The 26,073-nt window shown below is 39.3% G+C and overlaps 1 pseudogene; it reads left to right on the plus strand.

Moving 5' to 3' along the window:
* The window catches only part of LOC133615726 (ral guanine nucleotide dissociation stimulator-like 1), a 52,903-nt pseudogene that overhangs the window by 22,870 nt on the left and 3,960 nt on the right, over positions 1-26,073 (plus strand).

Below are 26,073 nucleotides of genomic sequence, written 5' to 3' on the forward strand. Positions count from 1 at the left end.
CATTTTTTTAAAGTTAATGTATAAATGAAAGTCAACCTACTGAGTTGTTGTGCTTTCAGAGATCTGACCTGAGGGCGTACTAAATCATCACACCACATGATAACATATTTATCTTTAACATCGGATACAATGTAAAGTGAACAACCATTTTTCTCTTTTTTGAAAATAATTGATGTTTTAGTTAATGTTTAAATCTATATCTAATGGGATAGTGGAGTGTTCCAGCACAGTGTGCGACCTTTTTTCTTTGCGGTCTCCCTCAGGCAACTTGTGTCATCCGTTTTTTGTTCCATTTGAATAGAATTGCGTGGAAATGGTTAAATTAACAAAGCTCGTCTTTTCTACAGTCTAAAAAACTTTCATGCTGGGTTAACTGAAGTCTCCATCGGTGTGAACATTAGTACAACTTTTTCACTTCCCATGCGATACCGATATTAGAGCTTTGAGTACAATCATACAAACCTTTATTATTTTGTAGCGTGGAAAGCTTGAAATGGCTTTATCAAGTGGAATGACTCAGAGAACAATGGTAGGGATGCAACCTCTACACGCAAGCTGATATATGCTTTATTTTGCTAATACAGCACCAATATCCGATATCAATATCCGGGCCGAACACCTTTAAATGTAAGTGTAAATGACTGCTGACCAGTCCGAGGTGTACTCTGAGGTAGGCTCCAGTGGTAGATAATGGATGATTGAATTCAAAGTCTGTTATTGCATTCAAAGAAAAGGTTGAACGTGGCCTCCTTTGCTCTTACATAAAAACAAACACAATATCCAAGTTAATGTGTAATAAGACCTATTCTCTATGGTTTGGAGGTCAGTTTTGACTCTATAAACTGCTTTATAGTCGACGCGCTAAAGGTTCCAGTGGGCTGACTTTCTCGTAGCTAGTTCAAACAGAGGACATATCTAAACCTATTTTGATATTCGATAAGTCAATTAACCGGACGAATGAATAGGAAGTTGGTAAGTTTGCCAGCCTCGTTCACGGATTGCAAGAGCTGTCACTCTTTTGCATCTGATTTAACAGGCGTTTGTGCAAAACCCAAAACCAGTGAAGTTGTGTAAATGGTAAATAAAAACAATACATCCATCCATCCATCCATTTTCTACCGCTTATTCCCTTTTGGGGTCGCGGGGGGCGCTGGAGCCTATCTCAGCTACAATCGGGCGGAAGGCGGGGTACACCCTGGACAAGTCGCCACCTCATCGCAGGGCCAACACAGATAGACAGACAACATTCACACTCACATTCACACACTAGGGCCAATTTAGTGTTGCCAATCAACCTATCCCCAGGTGCATGTCTTTGGAAGTGGGAGGAAGCCGGAGTACCCGGTGGGTTCCCTACGGGTACTCCGAGCCCGGGATTGAACCCAAGACTACTCAGGACCTTCGTATTGTGAGGCAGATGCACTAACCCCTCTGCCACCAATACAATGATTTGCAAATACTTTTTAAGTTATATTCAATTGAAGACCAGACACGATTTTTTTTTTTTGCAAATAATCATGAACTTAGAATTTAATGGCAGCAACACATTGCAAAAAAGTTGGCACAGGGTCATTTTTACCACAGTGTTACATGGCCTTTCCTTTTAACAACACTCAGTAAACGTTTGGGAAACGAGGAGACCAATTTTTTAAGCTCTTCAGGTTGAATTATTTCCCATTCTTGCTTGATGTACAGCTTAAGTTGTTCAACAGTCCGGGGTCTCCGTTGTGGTATTTTAGGCTTCATAATGTGCCACACAGGTCTGGACTACAGGCAGGCCAGTCTAGTACCCGCACTCTTTTACTATGAAGCCACGCTGTTGTAACACGTACAGAATGTGGCTTGGCATTGTCTTGCTGAAATAAGCAGGGGCGTCCATGATAACGTTACTTGGATGGCAACATATGTTGCTCCAAAACCTGTATGTACCTTTCAGCATTAATGGTGCCTTCACAGATGTGTAAGTTACCCATGCCTTGGGTACTAATAGACCCCCATACCATCAGAGATGTGGGCTTTTGAACTTTGCACCTATAACAATCCAGATGGTTCTTTTCCTCTTTGTTCCGGAGGACACAACGTCCACAGTTTCCAAAAACTATTTGAAATGTGGACTCGTCAGACCACAGAACACTTTTCCACTTTGCATCAGTCCATCTTAGATGAGCTCGGGCTCAGCGAAGCCGGCGGCGTTTCTGGGTGTTGTTGATAAATGGCTTTGGCTTTGCATACTACAGTTTTAACTTGCACTTACAGATGTAGCGACCAACTGTAGTTACTGACAGTGGTTTTCTGAAGTGTTCCTGAGCCCATGTGGCGATATCTTTTACACACTGATGTCGGTTTTTGATGCAGATCGAAGGTCAATGTTGATTTTCAGCATTGCCGTTTATGTGCAGTGATTTCTCCAGATTCTCTGAACCTTTTGATGATACTACGGACCGTAGATGGTGAAATCCCTAAATTCCTTGCAATAGCTTGTTGAGAAATGTTGTTCTTAAAACTGTTGGACAATTTGCTCACGCATTTGTTCACAAAGCGGTGACCCTCGCCCCATCCTTGTTTGTGAATGACTGAGAATTTCATGGAAGCTGCTTTTATACCCAATCATGGCAGCCACCTGTTCCCAATTATCCTGTTCACCTGTGGGATGTTCCAAATAAGTGTTTGATGAGCATTCCTTAACTTTCTCTTGTCTTTTTCAGCCCCTCCTTAACAGAGACAAAACCTATTGTATTGCTTTTGGTTGTGATGTTTATTCCAGTGCAACATTTTGCTTACAGACAGGATACTTTAGTTTTATTATGTTTGTTTTATTTAATTTGGTATTTAAAAATTTCAATTTCAATTACAATGTTGAAATATACGAGAAATTCAAGTTTATTGCATTTATAATACTTGCATTATTATGCTGTATTATCATTACATCAGTGGTTAAATTGGTATAATGGCGATAACATAGTTTATCAGCAATAATTTGTAGGTTAATATATCGTTGAGCAAAATTAGTTCTTGGCCCAGGCGTAATCGAGGAGCCATTATATGAACTTACAATTCAAGTGAGCACACACTGACCTCCTTTTAAATAGGAAGGAGCTCAAACGTCTGTGGATATTTTTGGAGAAATATTATCCAAGCAGTGTTTATAATTCACTCAGCCATGCCTCAAGAGACAGAGTGAGATAACTTATGGAGTAAGACATTATATTATTTTGTAATGTTGTCTTTAAAGAAGACAAGTGGGATGATTTCACTTGATATATATAGTGTAGTGACTCCAGCGTGGCAGAAACCCTAACCTATCTTTGGCATCACTCGGCACTAAACAGGTTTCAAGTGTCCGTGGATAGCTGGGATTATAGGCCAGTAATAATAGACGACAGCAAAGGTTTTTATGAGTCATCTCCAGGGCGGAAAGAGGAGCCAGCAATGCTGCTAACCGAGATTGGCCTTTTTAGAAAGTAGGACACATTCAATGCCATTAAACATGGCGAGGGTTAAAAATACACTAATACTGTATCTGACTACAGTACATAGTAAAACCCTTGAATTATGATATCCTACTTTGATTTGTTTCAAAATGGTGTTATAACTCTCGAGGCATTTTTGTAACTTAATTTCTTTTGAAGGAGTTGATCACATCTCCACTAAGGTGCACATTGTTTTGTTTGTTTTTGTTTTCACAGTACGATGCATATTGGACGACGTGCTTTTCAAAGTGTGTTTATAGGAATTTTCCACCATTCTTCCCTCCGTTCTAATTCATCCCAAAGGTGTTCTATCGGGTTCAGGTCAGGACTCTGTGCAGGCCAGTCAAGTTCATCCACACCAGACTCTGTCAGTTTACGTGGCCTACCACTTCATGGCTGAGTTGCTATTATTTCCCAAAGTCTTCCATTTTCTTATAATAAAGCCGACAGTTGACTTTGGAATATTTAGGAGCGAGGACATTTCACGACTGGATTTGTTGCACAGGAGGCATCCTATGACAGTTCCACGTTGGAAATCACTGAGCTTTTGAGAGCGTTCCATTCTTTCACAAATGTTTGTAGAAACAGTCATAGTCATGTCTAAGTGCTTGATTTTATACACCTGTGGTCGGGCTTCATTTAGCACACCTGATTCTCATCATTTGGATGGGTGGCCAAATACTTTTGGCAATATAGTGTATATTATATATGAGAATCAACAAACACTATAAGTCAGGGGTGCCCACACTTTCTCTACAGGCGAGCTACTTTTCAATTGACCAAGTGGAGGGGATCTACCTCATTCATATATATAATTGATATGTATTTATTTATGAAAGAGATGTTTTTGTTAACATGTTAAATGTGTTTAATGATAATACAAGCATGTTTAACACATGTAGATTCCTTTCTTTCATGAAGACAAGAATATAAGTTGGTGTATTACCTGGTTCTGATGACTTGCATTGATTGGAATCAGACAGTAGTGATGATAACGTCCACATTTTCAAATGGAGGAGAAAAAAAGTCCTCCTTTCTGTCCAATACCACATGAAAGTGGTTGGTTTTTGCCATCTTATTTATCCAGCTTCCATACTCCTTTTATACACTTTACAAGAAATACATTGGCGGCAAACTCCGTAGCGTGCTAGTTTGTGTGCGCTAGCTTTCTGAGACTTTGTTAGCGCAAGCAGGATGAAGCAGCGCTTTTATTGTGAAGACAGGAACTGTGCGGCCGGTCTTTAGAGTTTTGACGGCAGGTACGGCGCGAGAGTCTGTTGAAATAAAAAGTGTTTTTCGCCTTCCTGTCGGTCATTTTTTCTTAATGATCTGGCAGCAGCCAGCGTCATCTCACAAGACCCTCGGGTGCCGTGAATGTCAATTAAGTGACGAAAGTGACGTCTTGGTGAAGATTGATGATCGCTAATTTTTAGGTCTATTTTTTTTAATGCCAGACTGGCGATGGACTGACACACCCTCCGCCATCGACCGGTAGCTCGCCATCGACGTAATGGGCAAGATATGTTTTTAAAGATCATTAACAATGTGATTACATATTCTAACTAGGGCTGTAAAAACTATTCAAATATTTAATCGCGGTTAATTGGAGATATATATTTGTTTACCTGTATGTTTGCTTGATGTAAATGTTTGTTTATTAAACATTATGCTTTTTTTAAAACAGGTCAGCACAAAATCAAACTGTCTCACACATGTCTCACACACTTTAAAGGCCTACTGAAATGCGATTTTCTTATTTAAACGGGGATAGCAGGTCCATTCTATGTGTCATACTTGATCATTTCGCGATATTGCCATATTTTTGCTGAAAGGATTTAGTAGAAAACATCGACGATAAAGTTCGCAACTTTTGGTCGCTGATAAAAAAGCCTTGCCTGTACCGGAAGTGGCAGACGAGTAGCGTGACGTCACAGGTTGTGGAGCTCCTCACATCTGCACGTTGTTTACAATCATGGCCACCAGCAGCGAGAGCGATCCGGACCGAGAAAGCGACGATTTCCCCATTAATTTGAGCGAGGATGAAAGATTCGTGAATAAGGAAAGTGAGAGTGAAGGACTAGAGGGCAGTGGGAGCGATTCAGATAGGGAAGATGCTGTGAGAGGCGGGTGGGACCTGATATTCAGCTGGGAATGACTAAAACAGTAAATAAACACAAGACATATATATACTCTATTAGCCACAACACAACCCGGCTTATATTCAATATGCCACAAATTAATCTCGCATAACAAACACCTCCCCCCTTCCGTCCATATAACCCGCCAATACAACTCAAACACCTGCACAACACACTCAATCCCACAGCCCAAAGTACTGTTCACATATATTTCCCCAAAGTCCCCAAAGTTACGTACGTGACATGCACATAGCGACACGCACGTACGGGCAAGCGATCAAATGTTTGGAAGCCGCAGCTGCATGCGTACTCACGGTACCGTGTCTGCGTATCCAACTCAAAGTCCTTCTGGTAAGAGTCTCTGTTGTCCCAGTTCTCCACAGGCCAATGGTAAAGCTTGACTGTCATCTTCCGGGAATGTAAACAATGAAACACCGGCTGTGTTTGTGTTGTTGCTGCAGTCGGACGCAATACACCGCTTCCCACCTACAGCTTTCTTCTTTGCTGTCTCCATTGTTCATTGAACAAATTGCAAAAGATTCACCAACACAGATGTCCAGAATACTGTGGAATTTTGCGATGAAAACAGACGACTTAATAGCTGGCCACCATGCTGTCCCAAAATGTCCTCTACAATCCGTGACGTCACGCGCTGACATCATACCGAGATGTTTTAGCAGGATATTTAGCGCAAAATTTAAAATTGCACTTTAGTAAGCTAACCCGGCCGTATTGGCATGTGTTGCAATGTTAAGATTTCATCATTGATATACAAACTACCAGACTGCGTGGTCGGTAGTAGTGGGTTTCAGTAGGCCTTTAAAGCAAACAAATTAAAAACAACAGTAAAAAATTAATTATTCATGGCTCAACATCAGGACCTGACGATATGGACTGAGGGTCACACACGCATGTTAATTGTGCGCCAAAAAAAAAAAAAAAGTCCCGTTAAAGGAATTTTTCATTAAACAATGAGACATCTGACTTCAAAAATAACTTTTTTTTTGAAGGGGACTCTTAAATAACTGACAAAAAATACATTGTCATTGCACATGCATTTTATGTCGCGCTACAATAAATTCATAATGAATATGTTTCTCAAATAACTGTCAATAAAATAAAGTGCAAGTGAACATACATCTTCATCATTTTAGTCATCATTTTTGTGCTTAAACTTCTCTATGACTTTAGCTCCAGACTGTTTGTTTGATATTGTCATTACTGCCACAAGTGGTGGAAAAGTGTATTACAACTGAGTACCGCTGCGGCCCATATGGACCACAGCTGAGAAACAGATCTTTTTTGCCCTGTGGTTAAAAAAAAACATATGTTCTGGTGGAAACTACATCGATATAAATGAATTGATTATAGGCTCCAGCACCACCCGCGCCCCTAAAAGGGAAAAGCGGTAGAAAATGGATGGATGGATGATTTGCAGCCAAAATGTTACTGCAGATGAAATATTTAAAAAAACAACAACAAAGCTCCAGTATAACAAATTGCAGTGAAAATGTAGTCCAGTTTATCAGACACGTGATTAGGGTTGTACGGTATACCGGTACTGGTGTAGTATCGCGGTACTAATGAATAAAAAACAGTACTATACTCTGTTTGAAAAGTACTGGTTCGCGGGCATGACGGCGCGCCATCACGTCATGACATTGCTGGTTTTATGAGCAGAGGAGCATGTTCGGCAGCGCACACACACGGAGTACTTACAAGCAGACACAGTGTGTAGACAGAAAAGGGAGAATGGACACATTTTGGCTTAAAAACTAACAATAAAGTGAGGTTATAACACTGAAACACCCTCAGTAAGAGGTGCTTTACATGGATAGCTATCTAGCAGCTAGCGTCCATCCCCAGTCGGCAGTGTTTTAGCTACTTCTAAATCACTAATCCTCGTCTCCATTTTGACAAATAAAGTATGTTTCGTACAAGTATCATTATCACTGCAGGACGAGGAATAGCTAAACATGCTTCACTATACATCGTAGGAGGATCCAATATCTCACCGGTGTCACAATGGGTGGATCTACACCTAACATCCAATGTATCAAGTACAGGAGCGTATACAGTCGATACTACTATGATAACATCGATATTTTTTATCGTCACACATTCTTTTGTCCTTTTTTAAAATTCATATTATGTTTATAAACTCAGTAAATACGTCCCTGGACACATGAGGTGTATGATCGTTTAACTACTTGGTATCGGATCGATACCTAAATTTGTGGTATCATCCAAAACTAATGTAAAGTATCAAACAACAGAAGAATAAGTGATTATTACATTTTAACAGAAGTGTAGATAGAACGTGTTAAAACAGAAAAAACGGATATTAACAGTAAATGAACAAGTGGATTAATAATCAATTTTTATAGTTTGTCCTTCATATTGTTGACAAAATAGAATGATAAATGACACAATATGTTACTGCATAAGTCAGCAGACTAATTGGGAGCCTTTGCTTGTTTACTTACTACGGGAGGGCGTGGCGTGGTTGGGAGAGTGGCCATGCCAGCAACCTGAGGGTTCCTGGTTCGATCCCCATCTTCTACCAACCGAGTCACTCCCGTTGTGTCCTTGAGCAAGACACTTCACCCTTGCTCCTGATGGGTCGTGGTTAGCGCCTGGCATGGCAGCTCCTGCCATCAGTGTGTGAATGTGTGTGTGAAGGTGTGTGTATGGATGAATGTGGAAATAGTGGCAAAGCGCTTTGAGTACCTTGAAGGTAGAAAAGCGCTATACAAGTATAACCCATTTACTACTAAAAGAAAAGTTGTCTCGTATGTTCACTGTTTTATTTAAGGACACAATTGCAATAATAAACATATGTTTAATGTACACTAAGATTTTTTGGTAAAATAAAGCCAATAATGCCATTTTTTGTGGTCCCCCTTATTTAGAAAAGTACCAAAAAGTATCGAAATACATTTTGGTACTGGTACTAAAATATTAGTATGGGGACAAACAACAAATATGTATTCAATCATTTTACCAGGTATATTACTCCTATTCCTTGCTTGATGCCCTTATATTTTATAGAATATAACGAGATTCCTCCCCTCCTCTGCACTTCTGTTGGCCATCTTATTTTTGACGCGCAATTTTGACACTGACATTGAGACTCGTGCACATCGGAGAAAAACAGCGACGACAATGCATGAATGGCTAACAGTGGATATGTGTTGTCTCTCTGCAGAGTACGTCCAGTGGCGTGGTGCCTTACCTGGGTACCTATCTGACTGTCCTCACCATGCTGGACACAGCCCTGCCGGACACTCTGGAGGTACGTCATGTATCCTGAGAAACTGTTGCCACGGCCACTAATAAATACAATGATTCTTAAGGAGCTGAGCATACATAATAAACGACTCTTATCGCATGATTTATTTTGCACTCCAGTACAAAGAGAAAAGAAATGATTCATGCCCGTGGGCCAATTTTATTATACAGTCGGCAGCAAAGACGAAACACAATAAATACACAGACAACTCTTTCCCATCCTGCTATTTATAACTCAAGATATGATACTCGAGGGAGGTTTTAGGTACATTTTTTGTTTGTTGGTTTACCATTAATATGAATGTACAAACCCCAAAATCCGTGAAGTTGGCACGTTGTGTAAATGGTAAATAAAAACAGAATGCAATGATTTGCAAATCCTTTTCAACTTATATTCAATTGAATGGACTGCAAAGACAAGATATTTAATGTTGGAACTGAGGAACTTCATTTTTTTTTTGCAAATAATCATTAACTTGGAATTTAATGGCAGCAACACATTGCAAAAAAGTTGGCACAGGGGCATTTTTACCACTGTGTTACATGGCTTTTCATTTTAACAACACTCAGTTTGGGAACTGAGGAGAGACATTTTTGAAGTTTTTCAGGTGGAATTCTTTCCCATTCTTGCTTGATGTACAGCTTAAGTTGTTCAACAGTGCGGGGTCTCCGGTGTGGTATTTGACGCTTCACACTACGTCCACAGTTTCCAAAAACAAATTGAAATGTGGACTCGTCAGACCACAGAACACTTTTCCACTTTGCATCAGTCCATCTTAGATGAGCTCGGGCCCAGCGAAGCCGGCGGCGTGTTTGGGTGTTGTTGATAAATGGCTTTTGCTTTGCAGTTAGTTTTAACTTACACTTCAGATGTAGCGATTAACTGTAGTTACTGACAGTGGTTTTCTGAAGTGTTCCTGAGCCCATGTGGTGATATCCTTTATACACTGATGTCGCTTTTTGATGCGGTACCGCCTGAGGGATCGAATGTCCGTAATAACACCGCTTACGTGCTCTGAAACTTTTGATGACATTACGGACCGTAGATGGTGAAATCCCTAAATTCCTTGCAATAGCTCGTTGAGAAATGTTGTTCTTAAACTGTTGGACAATTTGCTCACGCATTTGTTGACAAAGTGGTGACCCTCGCCCCATCCTTGTTTGTGAATGACTGAGCATTTCATGGAAGCTGCTTTTATACCCTGTAATGGCACCCACCTGTTCCCAATTAGCCTGTTCACCTGTGGGATGTTCCAAATAAGTGTTTGAAGAGCATTCCTCAACTTTATCAGTCTTTTTTGCCACTTGTGCCAGCTTTTTTGAAACATGTTGCAGGCATCAAATTCCAAATGAGCAAATATTTGCAAAAAATAACAAAGTTTACCAGTTCGAACATTAAGTATCTTGTCTTTGCAGTCTATTCAATTGAATATAAGTTGTAAAGGGTTTGCAAATCATTGTATTCTCTTTTTATTTACCATTTACACAACGTGCCAACTTCACTGGTTTTGGGTTTTGTATTATACATTATTGACTGTCTTAACAAAATGTCTTCTTTGTGAAGAACATGTTGCCTACATAATTAATCAGGGCATAACTATCTATCTAGGTTTTTGATCATATTTATTGTTTATTAAATTTAATGAATTTATACATTTATTTATGAATGCTATAATCCCATACCCTTGTAACAATTCACTCTTTTGACAGGGTGGACTCATAAACTTCGAGAAGAGGAGGAGGGTGAGTACAGTATTTTCCCGGACTATAAAGCACACTGGTTTAAAAGCCACACCCACTAAATTGTAGGGGCAACATTTTTTTACTCCATATATTAGCCGCACTGGACTATAAGCCGCACATACCGTATATACGTTGTGAAAGGAGTTATTTGCACAAATATTTTGTTAATATTTATTTACATTCTTTAATTGTTTCCAAAAAGCGGTGTCTGTATCACAGCAGTAAAACGGCTCATCAAACAAAACAGAAGTCATCGTCATTGACCCACGAGCTGCGGAAGCTAGCTCTCCAATCAGCTAAACAGACTCAATAACTCCACATTGATGTTTTGGGGAATTTACTGACAACATTTGTGAATGTGAAACAATAAAAAAAATGCAGTTTTAAGTTAATAATACTAACACAGACATTTGTAAATGTGTTAGTATATTAGCTAATGCGATGCTAGCTTGATTATATTACGATAGCACGTACAAATATGCATGAAAACACTCCTACTGACATCACACATGGGATGGTTTAGTAAGTAAGAATTGTTTTAGTTATATTGTAAAACTTACAAACGTTGCTTGGAATGCTGAATAAAGAATCCATACGAGTAGAAACGCTATGGACTAATAGAAGACTGAATGGCACGTCTACTTACGATTGAAAGCACTAAATGGAAGGACACTCCAGGACTTGCAGTGGGCAAACTTGTCCAATAGATGGCGCCATAGCACAAACAAGAAAACACATTTTCAGCGTACTTGCTTTTTTGTTTGTTTTTTAACTACTGTATTACGGCTATCAGCAGAAAAAGTCAGCCGCACCGTTTTATAAGCCGCAGGGTACAAAGTGTAGGAAAAAAAGTAGTGGCTTTGAGTCTGGAATTTACAGTAGTTATGCTTGGTGACAATTTTTCTGTTTTCTTTTTCAATTCACTTTCCTCATCTTATAGTAACCAAACACCACAATGTTGTCCACTTGCCATCTGCGTTGCAGCTAGCATTTTTGTTACCCGTTTATTTCTTTTCCTTGCAGGAGTTTGAGGTTCTCTCACAAATCTGTGTCCTGCAGTCGTCCTGTTCCCAGTTCAGCCTGCCTCACCATCCCAGAATTGCTGATTGGATGCAGGGACATAAACTACTCACTGACCAAGAAAGGTGTGCTGGAGGAAGTGCTTTCTACCAAATATTGAATAACAAAACTGTGGTACAGTACTACTTTAAAGTAAGAAAATGCTAATTCCACTTTCAAAAGTTATTTAATAAGCTCGACTAATTTTTTCTGAACCTCAGAAAACTGTTTTGTGTGAATACAATACAGTGGAACCTTGATTTACGAACCTAATTTGTTGTGTAACAGTATTCGTAAATAGAAAAGTTTGTACAATATATTGTATATATCTCCATAACATAATTATTTTCGTAAAGTTTTGTTTACTTTGAACACAATATAACGATCTCTACAGTACTGTATACCAAACAAACATAGGAAGGGGGTTGATAGATCAACTTTATATTTGATAACAAAGCCAAAACAACAATTAGCTGAACTGTCCTCAATTCCAGCCGCCCTGCCGACACGCACCCATATTATCACTAGCGCTGTGGTGCACTCACTGTTTGAAACCACAAAACTCCTTAACTTTAACAGCCAGGTTGCTAGAATGATTAGGAATAGAAAATAAAACCATGTTACCTCTTGGTGTGCAGTGGAAAGGAGGGTTGACAGTGTGGACAACGCTGTGAATACTTCCTGAATGTTTCAAACCACACATCGCTTGTCCATTGCTCGTACTGAACTAGAAAAACGCTGTTAAAAAGCTAAATATATTTAAAAACCACATCAAAGTAGCAATTAGCACAGTGCTACTTTGTTGTTTTGACTAAACGAGCACCAACAGGTGATCAGCTCGCCCACAATGAATGTGCTACCAGGCACAAAATGGCTGCGATGCGAGACACACAATGAGTGGATGAAAAGTCCGTACATTGAGACAAGGTTCGTACAACAAAGCATATTTTTTTTAGTTGGTTCGCAAATCGAAAAGTTTGAACAATGAGGGGTTCGTAAATCCAGGTTCCAGTGTAAATAGCATACCGTATATTACCAAATAGTAGCCCGGGCGTTTATTTCACAAAATCGATTTTGGAGACGGCGTTTAAAAGAAGCAGGCGGTTATTTGCGCAAGGCTTTTATTTATTTTTGCACAAGCCTGCACCAGGCCATTATTTGGTTACAATGGTTACTGTCCAGTATTTTTTTTTCGTACAAAAAACTTTAATTGTAAAAGCTATTGTAAACATACAAACAAACAAAGAAGAGATCAACATGAGGTAGGCTATCAAAAGACAAGATATCAACAAGGCCTCAACATGGCAGTAGTGCAACAATTGTCAAATAGAATACCAATACTAAAAATAAATAAACTTTTTAAATAAAGCAGCCTACCGGGAAAAATAAAATTATGGTACCAAGTACTCAAGTATAAAACCCACCATCAAAACAGAACAATAATACTGTCACTTAAATAAAATAAAGGCTATAGTACTCCAAGTTTTAAATAAAGCAGCATACAGGAAAAATAAAATTATGGTACCAAGTACTCTATAAAACCATCAAAACAATAATACTGCAGCAAACGCAGCCCCAGTAGCATTTTAATCTAAATTATGCAAATAGCAGCCCATGGGCGGCTATTAGGACATGGGCGGTTATTTGCCCAAGGGCGTTTATTTGGTAATATACGGTAATTACTTTAGTTATTGTCTTTCATTTGTTATTACACTGCTCTTTGCAGTGGAAAACAGTTGGCTATCTTGTAAATACAGTTTTGTACTGTCGTATTGGGTAGACACTAGGGTTGAATGGTATACGGGTAAAAGTATAGTACCGCGATACTAATGAATTATATTCGGTACTATCCCGCCTCTTAAAAGTACCGGTCCCCCACACCCTCCTCGTCGTCCCGTCATGACATTGCTGGTTTTACGAGCAGAGGAGCATGTTCGGAAGCACACACACACAGAGTACTTACAAGCAAACACAGTGTGTAGACAGAAAAGGGAGAATGGACGCATTTTGGCTTAAAAATAACGATAAAGGTGAAGTTATAACGCCCTCAGGAAGAGGGGCTTTAAGACATGGCTAGCTTGCTAGCAGCTAACATCCATCTGCAGTCGGCAGTGTTTTAGCTACTTCTTAATCACTAATACTTGTCTCCATGGCGAGAAATAAAGTATGTTTCTTACAAGTATCATTATCACTGCAGGACGAGGAATAGCTAAACATGCTTCACTACACACCGTAGCTTACCGGCGTCACAACGTAAACAAAACACCATTGGTGGATCTACAACTGACATCCACTGTAATGATACCAAATACAGGAGTGTATCTAGTCGATACTACTATGATAACATCAATATTTTTTAGCATCACAAAATCTTTTTTTATTTTTAAAAATTTATATTATGTTTATAAACTCAGGAAATATGTCCCTGGACACAGGAGAACTTTAAATATGACCAATGTATGAGCCTGTAACTACTGTGTGGTATCATCCAAAACTTATGTAAAGTATCAAACAACAGAAGAATAAGTGATTAGTACATTTTAACAGAAGTGTAGATGGAAAATGTTGAAAATGAAAATAAGCAGATATTAACATTAAATGAACAAGTAGATTAATAATTCATTTTCTACCACTTGTTCTTAATAATGTTCACAAAATAATAGAATGAATAAATGACACAATATAGACTAATTAGGAGCCTTTGTTTGCTTACTTACTACTAAAAGACAAGTTGTCTAGTATGTTCACTATTTTATTTAAGGACAAACTTGCAATAAAAAACATATGTTTAATGTACCCTAAGATGTTTTGTTAAAATAAAGTCAATAATGCAATTTTTTGTGGTCCCCTTTATTTAAAAAAGTATCGAAAAGTACCCAAAAGTATCGAAATACATTTTGGTACCGGTACCAAAATATTGGTATCGGGACAACACTAGTAGACACATGTATTTCTCCATCTTCATACATTTGTTGCAAAGTAGTAGTAGTAAGTCTGCATGTCGTTATGTTACTAAAACCACCTGAAATTATTGAATAATCACCCAATGTTTACTTAATCTTTAACTGCATAAATAAAAAAATATAAAAACATGCCGATTGGTATGGCAGCCATTTTTTTCATTTGACAAACCCCCAAAAACTACTTATCACTGTCTGTGAAGCCCATGACGTCCTCTTTACAGCCCAAGTATTTTTATTCTTGCAGAGTGTGTTTGCATTTGAAATGGAGCTGTACCGAGGACACAAATATATATTGCCGGGTCTCAGAAGGTTAAAGACTCAACAGGAGTTCTTGAGCATAACTGGATGTTGTACTTACAGTATCCACCAAAGTATTCAAATGATAGACCTTTATAGTTACTGACGTGATACACTTTGTATCAGGATTTATGCATTAATCACCAAGAATTCAGTGATATTTAAAAAAAATCTGCATGCCCTAAAACAGGGATGTCCAAAAATGTTTTGACAGCTCGGACGCAATGGACTTAAACATTTTGGTCGGGGGCCAAAAGCTGACTGCATGCAAAGTAACTATATATATGTATTTATAATATACCGTATTTTTCGGACTATAAGTCGCAGTTTTTTTCATAGTTTGGCCGGGGGTGCGACTTATACTCAGGAGCGACTTATGTGTGAAATTATTAACACTTTACCGTAAAATATCAAATAATATTATTTAGCTCATTCACGTAAGAGACTAGACTTTTAAGATTTCATGGGATTTAGCGATTAGGAGTGACAGATTGTTTGGTAAACGTATAGCATGTTCTATATGTTATAGTTATTTGAATGACTCTTACCATAATATGTTACGTTAACATACCAGGCACGTTCTCAGTTGGTTATTTATGCGTCATAAAACGTACACTTATTCAGCCTGTTGTTTACTATTCTTTATTTATTTTAAATTGCCTTTCAAATGTCTATTCTTGGTGTTGGGTTTTATCAAATACATTTCCCCCAAAAAATGCGACTTACCCGGTATACTCCAGTGCGACTTACATATGTTTTTTCCCTTCTGTATTATGCATTTTCGGCCGGTGCGACTTATACTCCGGAGCGACTTATACTCCGAAAAATACGGTAATTACATATCATTATTCTATATAATAATATAATTATATTCTTATTCTTATTAAAATTCGACTCCTAACTTGTTTACTTCCGTGACGACCTCCCTAAAGTTTTTTAATCGATCAAAAATATCAAGCAGCTAAAATTCGCCAAGCATGGTGTTTTGCATCTTTTTCATCATGCTTTGAAATGGATTTAAACAGGTGTAGTTTAGATTTTTTTTATGCTGATTGGACATTTTTTCTATTATATCCACAATGTTCAATGAGCAGGATGTTTTATGTGTGACCGTGTTTGTTGATTTTTTGTGCTGGTTTAATTTTTCTTTCTGCACCATGACTAGGGAAGGTTGTTTGGATGGGCCTTATAAGTAAATGATGTGCACAGAGTAACATTGATGCACAATTAATGACCATCGACTTGAAATACTTTCCTTGGCCACCAGATGGCGACAAAATGGCAGCTCTTAGACAGCAGACTATTTGTATATAATATAAAAACATCGCACCCAACCAAATTGCCTATTGGACTTAGGCCGTAATTTGGACACTCCTGCTGTAAAATGTCCTCAGCGAAGGTACAAACAATATATATTTTGTTTGAAATCAAATACAGCTATGAACTGTCACGACGATTGGAGCCTCCAATGGACGTGTGTTCCCCAATTGCCTGGAGCCATCGAACACTCACCAAGAAACTTTCCTCGTGAGTATCATGCACTGTGTGACGCACACAAGAGTACTACGTGTTCGACCTCACTAGGCTTTTATTCTTACGTAAAAACACTTAAGGCGTGTACAGCTTTTGAGAACTCTGAAATCTTTTTGTAGTATCTTGACAATGAGTGATGGATCCAAAAAGCTCCCAGCGGACCAGATCAGTGTTTCGTCTTCAGGATCCAGTGGTTCAGAGTTGGAAGACCTGTCCTCCACGAACTCTGCCTGTTCCATCAGACTACAGGTAAACAGATGTCGTATCTTCCTTTAGTCTGTCACTGATGAGGTTGCAGCTTCATCAGTGGTGTCTTTGTTGGCGGCTGCCATAATGGCTCTTTGTCCTCTGAACAAAGCCACAATTTGTACTTGGCAGTACATTTAATAGTTTCCAGCAACAATTGCTAACGTCAGTGCTACTTTTAAAAGTATTTGTTGTACAAAAGACGCTTGTTTTTTTCTTTTTGTGTCATTGGGTTGCTTGAGTGTGGTTCACTTTTATGACACTGGAGGATGCATTGAACGCGTCATTGATACAGCAAGCTCTGAAAGTTGCGGTGAACGTCGTCGTCAATTATTTATTTGTGTTTTTTCTACGACATCTTCAGACGGTATGTTTTCATCATCATGTCTATGTGTTTGCTAGTTTGTGTGTGCAACTTAATATATTTAGGGCTTGATCTACTACGATCCCAAATAACAAGTGCTATGTAAATAGTGTGTGCCATCTATAACATTTTGGGCATAATATACTAAAGGTTTGCATATATTAAAGTACCAGTAGAGTGGAAAAAACAAGTTGCCTCTATAATGAAGCTATTACCATATGTAGCTGATTTATGACAGCAAAAGACTTCCAAAGCTTGCGAATAAATAGATATGATCAAAATAGTATCAATCTCACAGAGATTCCCGAGCTATTTTGAGAGATTATGAAGAAGCCAGTCACATGATTTAGAGGTAGGAACCGCAGATCCCTTCATCACCAACAACAATGCAAATCATGCAGACTTCAAGAGAGACAACAAAGACTACTTGGGAAAAAATATTACCCAGAAACTTATATTGTTGATCCTGGATATAAGAAGGGTAATCTACAAGTTTTAGAGGCTCTGCTAAACAGATCCAACTTTAGTGAAACACTAAGCATTAGCGACTATGCCCACAACAAACCATCCCTGGAATTTATAGCCTTCCAAAAATACACGAAGATGGGGCTCCCCTCAGACCCACTGTCAGCCGAATTAACTCTGTGACTAGGGTTGTCTCGATACCAATATTTTGGTACCGGTACCAGTACCAAAATGTACAGGTAAAAGCCAGTAAATTAGAATATTTTGAAAAACTTGATTTATTTCAGTAATTGCATTCAAAAGGTGTAACTTGTACATTATATTTATTCATTGCACACAGACTGATGCATTCAAATGTTTATTTCATTTAATTTTGATGATTTGAAGTGGCAACAAATGAAAATCCAAAATTCCGTGGGTCACAAAATTAGAATATTACTTAAGGCTAATACAAAAAAGGGATTTTTAGAAATGTTGGCCAACTGAAAAGTATGAAAATGAAAAATATGAGCATGTACAATACTCAATACTTGGTTGGAGCTCCTTTTGCCTCAATTACTGCGTTAATGCGGCGTGGCATGGAGTCGATGAGTTTCTGGCACTGCTCAGGTGTTATGAGAGCCCAGGTTGCTCTGATAGTGGCCTTCAACTCTTCTGCGTTTTTGGGTCTGGCATTCTGCATCTTCCTTTTCACAATACCCCACAGATTTTCTATGGGGCTAAGGTCAGGGGAGTTGGCGGGCCAATTTAGAACAGAAATACCATGGTCCGTAAACCAGGCACGGGTAGATTTTGCGCTGTGTGCAGGCGCCAAGTCCTGTTGGAACTTGAAATCTCCATCTCCATAGAGCAGGTCAGCAGCAGGAAGCATGAAGTGCTCTAAAACTTGCTGGTAGACGGCTGCGTTGACCCTGGATCTCAGGAAACAGAGTGGACCGACACCAGCAGATGACATGGCACCCCAAACCATCACCCAACCATGCAAATTTTGCATTTCCTTTGGAAATCGAGGTCCCAGAGTCTGGAGGAAGACAGGAGAGGCACAGGATCCACGTTGCCTGAAGTCTAGTGTAAAGTTTCCACCATCAGTGATGGTTTGGGGTGCCATGTCATCTGCTGGTGTCGGTCCACTCTGTTTCCTGAGATCCAGGGTCAACGCAGCGGTCTACCAGCAAGTTTTAGAGCACTTCATGCTTCCTGCTGCTGACCTGCTCTATGGAGATGGAGATTTCAAGTTCCAACAGGACTTGGCGCCTGCACACAGCGCAAAATCTACCCGTGCCTGGTTTACGGACCATGGTATTTCTGTTCTAAATTGGCCCGCCAACTCCCCTGACCTTAGCCCCATAGAAAATCTGTGGGGTATTGTGAAAAGAAAGATGCAGAATGCCAGACCCAAAAACGCAGAAGAGTTGAAGGCCACTATCAGAGCAACCTGGGCTCTCATAACACCTGAGCAGTGCCAGAAACTCATCGACTCCATACCACGCCGCATTAACGCAGTAATTGAGGCAAAAGGAGCTCCAACCAAGTATTGAGTATTGTACATGCTCATATTTTTCATTTTCATACTTTTCAGTTGGCCAACATTTCTAAAAATCCCTTTTTTGTATTAGCCTTAAGTAATATTCTAATTTTGTGACACACGGAATTTTGAATTTTCATTTGTTGCCACTTCAAATCATCAAAATTAGATGAAATAAACATTTGAATGCATCAGTCTGTGTGCAATGAATAAATATAATGTACAAGTTACACCTTTTGAATGCAATTACTGAAATAAATCAAGTTTTTCAAAATATTCTAATTTACTGGCTTTTACCTGTATTTCGATACTCCTCGATACTTTTCGATACTTTTCTAAATATAGGGGACCACAAAAAAATGGCATTATTGGCTTTATTTTACCCAAAAATCTTAGGGTCCATTAAACATATGTTTATTATTGCAATGGAAGAACAATTTAGTCCTTAAATAAAATAGTAAACATACAAAACAACTTGTCTTTTAGTAGTAAGTAAACAAACAAAGGCTCCTAATTAGTCTGCTGACGTATGCAGTAACATATTGTCTAATTTATCATTCTATTATTTTGGCTAAATTATAAAGGACAAGCTGTAAACAGGGCGTCACGGTGGCAGAGGGGTTAGTGCATCTGCCTCACAATACGAAGGTCCTGAGTAGTCTTGGGTTCAATCCCGGGCTCGGGATCTTTCTGTGTGGAGTTTGCATGTTCTCCCCGTGACTGCGTGGGTTCCCTCCGGGTACTCCGGCTTCCTCCCACTTCCAAAGACATGCACCTGGGGATAAGTTGATTGGCAACACTAAATTGGCCCTAGTGTGTGAATGTGAGTGTGAATGTTGTCTGTCTATCTGTGTTGGCCCTGCGATGAGGTGGCGACTTGTCCAGGGTGTACCCCGCCTTCCGCCCGATTGTAGCTGAGATAGGCTCCAGCGCCCCCCGCGACCCTAAAAGGGAATAAGCGGTAGAAAATGGATGGATGGATGGAAGCTGTAAACATTGATTGTAATCCACTTGTTCATTTACTGTTAATATCTGCTTATTTTCTGTTTTAACATGTTCTATCTACACATCTGTTAAAATGTAATAATCACTTATTCTTCTTTTGTTTGATACTTTACATTAGTTATGGATGATACCACAAATTTAGGTATCGATCCAATACCAAGTAGTTACAGGATCATACATTGGTCATATTCAAAGTCCTCATGTGTCCAGGGACATATTTCCTGAGTTTATAAACATAATATGAATTTTGTGACGATAAGAAATATAGATGTAGTCATAGTAGTATCGACTAGATACACTCTTGTACTTGGTATCATTACAGTGGATGTTAGGTGTAGATCCACCCATGGCATTTGTTTACATTCAGGCGTGCTAGCATTTGTTAGCGGTGACGCCAAAGAGCTATTGTATCTCCTTCGGTGTGTAGTGAAGCATGTTTAAATATTCCATGTGCTGCAGTGATAATAATACTTGTAAGAAACCTACCTTATTTGTCGCCATGGAGGCAAAAATTAGTGATTTAGAAGTAGCTAAAACACTTCTGACTGTGGATGGACATTAGCCGCTAGCTAGCTAGCCATGTCTTAAAGCACCTCTTCCTGAGGGTGTTTTAGTGTTATAACTTCACCTTTATTGTTCGTTTTTAGGCCAAAATGCGTCCATTCTCCCTTTTCTGTCTACACACTGTGTCTGCTTGTAAGTACTGCGTGTGTGTGCGCTGCCCAACATGCTCTTCTACTCGTAAAACCAGCAACGTGATGGCGCGCCGTCAAGCCCGTTAAAAAACAAATAAATAAATTGTGAACTGGTACTTTTCAAACAGAGTATAGTACTATTTTTGATTAATTAGTACCGCGATATTATACTAGTACCGGTATACCGTACAACCCTATACTAAAGGTTTGCAAATATTAAAGTACCAGTAGAGTGGAAAAATAAGTTGCCTCTAAATTGAAGCTATTACCATATACCGTATTTTTCGAACTATAAGTCGTAGTTTTTTTTATAGTTTGGCCGGGCTCCAGTGCGACTTATATATGTGTTTTTCTTTTTTTATTATGCATTTTCGGCAGGTGCGACTTATACTCCGAAAAATACGGTATATATCTGATTTATGACAGCAAAAGACGAATAAATAGATATGATCAAAATAGTATAAATCTCATGGTGATTCTCGAGTCATTTTGAGAGATTATGAAGAAGCCAGTCATGTGACTTAGAGGTAGGAACCGCAGATCCCTTCATCACCAACAAGAATGCAAATCATGCAGACTTTTTGAGAGCCAACATCGATTACTTTGGGAAAAATTATGACCCAGAAACTTATATTGTTGATCCTGAATATAAGGAGGGTAATCTCCAAGTTTTAGAGACTCTGCTAAACAGATCCAACTTTAGTGAAACACTAAGCATTAGCGACTAAACCCACAACAAACCATCCCTGGCATTTATGGCCTTCCCAAAAATACACAAAGATGGGGCTCCCCTCACACCCACTGTCAGCAGCATTAACTCTGTGACATACAATATTGATAAGTATGTGGTCAACCTCTTAGCACCTTTTGGTCGGCAAAACTCCACATCATGTCCAAAACTCTATTGACTTTGTAGCGAAGATCAGAGACCTAAAACTGGACAAAAATTTAACTGTAGTTTCATTTGACGTCACCTCCCTGTTCACCTGTATTCCAACCCAAGATGCAGTAGATGTGGTGAGGCAACGTCTACTAGGTGATCACACCTTACAGGATAGATCTACACTGAACCCAGAACAGATTTGCCTTTTGCTGGAACTTTGCCCTAACACGACATACTTCCATAGAATAAAACATGGTTATGCAATGGGATCACCTGTATCCCCAATAGTAGCAAACCTTTACACGGAGGACATGGAAAAGAGAGCTCTGAGCCCTTTTAAGAGAACAGTACCAAGTCATTGATACAGATATTTGGATGACACATGGGTGAAAATCAGATACCAAGAAGTGCAAGCTTTCACCGAGCACATGAAGTCAGTGGACAAAAACATCAAGTTCACACGTGAGGATGTCAAAGACAGAAAGTTGCCTTTTTTGGACTGTGATGTCCGAAAACCCACACATACCGATCAATACCTACCTTTTGACTCACACCACCCACTGGAACACAAACTGGGCGTTATCAGAACCCTACAACACAGAGCTGACAATGTTCCTACAGGCCAAAGACAAAGAGCATAGGCATTTGAGGGAAGCCCTCAAAACCTGTGGTTACCCTAGCTGGTCCTTTGTGAAAAGTGCATCCAGTTCCAGAAATAACATGAACAGAGTGGATGAGGAGGAAAAAGGTGACAGACGCAAAAATGTTGTCATTCCATATGTATCAGGTCTCAGAACTCAGAATAATGTTTAACCAACACAACATCCCAGTACACTTCAAACCAGGACACACCCTGAGACAGAGACTGGTGCATCCTAAAGACCGGACACCCCATACCCACAAAAACAATCTGGTGTATGCTATCCAGTGTAGTGATGAATGCACTGATTCATATATTGGGGAGACAAAACAACCACTAAGCTGACGCATGGCACAGCATAGACGGGCAAACTCTTCAGACCAGGACTCAGCTGTCTACTTGCACCTCAGGGAGAAACATCACTCCTTTGAGGACAAACATGTACAGATTCTGGACAGGGAAGACAGACGGTACAAAAGAGGAGTGAGGGAAGTCATCTGTGTTTAGGTTGAAAAAACATCCCTGAACAGAGGATGTGGTCTGCAACACCATCTGTCTCCCACATACAACACTGTCCTTTCAAACCATTCCTAAAAGACTCTGCGATTTAGCCTCCAACAAATAACAGGAGTTAGAAACATTCTGGTCACAAAAGGTGACCAAAATGTTTTTTTCTGTGCGACAACTGAATGGAATGCTTACGTGGGGCATTCCGACTATTTTGGTAGTAGTAGTTGTCGATCCACAGCGATGGTTCTGCCACACAATACATCCATGCTAACTAGGGGAAATTACACTTCAACGACTGTCGTTGGCTTTGACAGTAGGATTGTTTGTTTGCATCAAAGCAGTTGTTTTTCTTACTACGAAACCATCCTTATCCAGGCACACCCTCCCAGTTTTGGAGTATAAATATTTGGGGTTTTGGCACCAACCGCTGGACTAGCTAGATCTGACCAATCTAAGTCTATGAGCATGAACTGATGAAGCCTACTGAAGTTTTAGCACTACCCACTAGACTAGATTTGACCAATCTAAGTCAAAGACTAGACCTGACCAACCTAAGTCTATGAGCATGAACTGATGAAGCCTACTGAGGTTTTGGCACCACCCGCTAGATTAGATCTAACCAACCTAAGTCTATGAGCATGAACTGATGAAGTCTACTCAGATGAGAGTGGAAACGTCTTCTAAGACAAACCAAACAGTCCAGTTGCGATCGATTGAATGCCCTGAGACTAAGCACCATGTATTGCTAAGACTTAGACTTCCTTTTTATTGTCATTCAAATTTGAACTTTACAGCACAGATAAGAACGAAATTTCGTTACATAAGCTCATGGTAGTGCAGGATAAAAAAGCAATAAGGTGCATATATAAATAAATAAATATATATATATATAAATAATATATAAATATATATATAAAATAATAAAAATATATATAAATAAATAAATAGATTGCTAAGGGCTAAACAACAAATACAAACCACAATCATAATAAAACAATCAAATCAAATCAAATCAACTTTATTTATAAAGCACACAATAACTTACTGTACAATGTCTGCTCTTACTTCGATGACAACTGATAGGATGTCCATGTCGTCCCGTTTATATGAAGAATTATTCATGATCCACTCAAAGGGTTAACAAGGAAAAGTCTCCCTGCAGACACCGTCTTCGGTTGTATGAGTTTGTCTTCATCTCCGAGTATGAATTGAATGTCACAGATGAGCAACTTCTAGAATTATGGCTTAAATGGCTATTGTCCTGATGAGAGACATGATTTGTAATCTAGAATAACTTTGACGAGCCGAGACACGATGAATCGGGAGCAACAGTAAAAGCAGCAGAGGGCTACTATTTGTATCATTGCGCCGCTAAAAAATAGTTTGTCTGCGTTAGCGCTTATAATAACAACATAGCTAGTATTTGGTTAATATTCAGGTCACGATATGTGTATGGAGTTTTGTTGGCGGGTTTTGGATGGTTACTTAGAGGGTTTTGTGGGCGGAATAGAGAGCCTCCATTGACAGACATATGTATTTATTTACGACTTAGAATGCATAAAAACACCAAAAAAACATGTTTGTTCATGTCTTACATAAGGATTGTGAATGGTAGAAAGCGCTCTAATTTGTGCGTATTTCCAGTAAGACTGGTTTGATAATATGGTCAGAGTGCAGAAGCGTTACTCCAGTGACGTCAGGAGATGACCGAAGTTGTTCGGAGCAGAATATTCAAAATGGCTGACTGAATTTGTGGCATTTTGTGATGTTTAAATGGTGTTTTCACATACTTTGCGGATTGTAAATTAAATTGGACATGGTTAGTGCGTCTGCCTCACAATACGAAGGTCCTGAGTAGTCTTGGGTTCAACCCCGGGCTCGGGATCTTTCTGTGTGGAGTTTGCATGTTCTCCCCGTGACTGCGTGGGTTCTCTCCGGGTACTCCGGCTTCCTCCCACTTCCAAAAACATGCACCTGGGGATAGGTTGATTGGCAACACTAAATTGGCCCTAGTGTGTGAAAGAGAGTGTGAATGTTGTCTGTCTATCTGTGTTGGCCCTGCGATGAGGTGGCGACTTGTCCAGGGTGTACCCCGCCTTCCGCCCGATTGTAGCTGAGATAGGCTCCAGCGCCCCCCGCGACCCCGAAGGGAATAAGCGGTAGAAAATGGATGGATGGATGGATGGTTTTATGGACACATGAAACACAATTGAGCATATAAAGTCAATTTGTTTTCCACTCTACTGATACTTTAAAGGGCAACTGCACTTTTTAAGGAATTTTGCCTATCATTCACAAGCCTTATGTAAGACAAGATGTTTTCTTTTATGCATTCTAAATCATAAATAAACATTAGCAAAAATCAACTACTAATGGAGCCAATGTGAGTTGCTCTATTCCTATAGGAGGGTTGCATACTGGTACCAAAATATTGGTATCGGGACAACACTAATATATATATATATATATATATATATATATATATATATATATATACAGTCGCGATCAAAAGTTTACATACACTTGTAAAGAACATAATGTCATGGCTGTCTTGAGTTTCCAATAACTTCTACAACTCTTATTTTTTTGTGATAGAGTGATTGGAGCACATACTTGTTGGTCTCAAAAAACATTCATGAAGTTTGGTTTTTTTATGAATTTATTATGGTTATACTGAAAATGTGAGCAAATCTGCTGGGTCAAAAGTATACATACAGCAATGTTAATATTTGCTTACATGTCCCTTGGCAAGTTTCACTACAATAAGGCGCTTTTGGTAGCCATCCACAAGCTTCTGGTTGAATTTTTGACCACTCCTCTTGACAAAATTGGTGCAGTCAGCTAAATTTGTTGGCTTTCTGACATGAACTTGTTTCTTCAGCATTGTCCACACGTTTAAGTCAGGACTTTGGGAAGGTCATGCTAAAACCTTAATTCTAGCCTGATTTAGCCATTCCTTTACCACTTTTGACGTGTGTTTGGGGTCATTGTCCTGCTGGAACACCCAACTGCGCCCAAGACCCAACCTCCGGGCTGATGATTTCAGGTTGTCCTGAAGAATTTGGAGGTAATCCTCCTTTTTCATTGTTCCATTTAAAGCACCAGTTCCATTGGCAGCAAAACAGGCCCAGAGCATAATACTACCACCACCATGTTTGACGGTAGGGATGGTGTTACTGGGATTTAAGGCCTCACCTTTTCTCCTCCAAACATATTGCTGGGTATTGTGACCAAACAACTACATTT

This window comes from Nerophis lumbriciformis, linkage group LG22 (assembly GCF_033978685.3).
Source record: "Nerophis lumbriciformis linkage group LG22, RoL_Nlum_v2.1, whole genome shotgun sequence".
NCBI lineage: Eukaryota > Metazoa > Chordata > Actinopteri > Syngnathiformes > Syngnathidae > Nerophis > Nerophis lumbriciformis.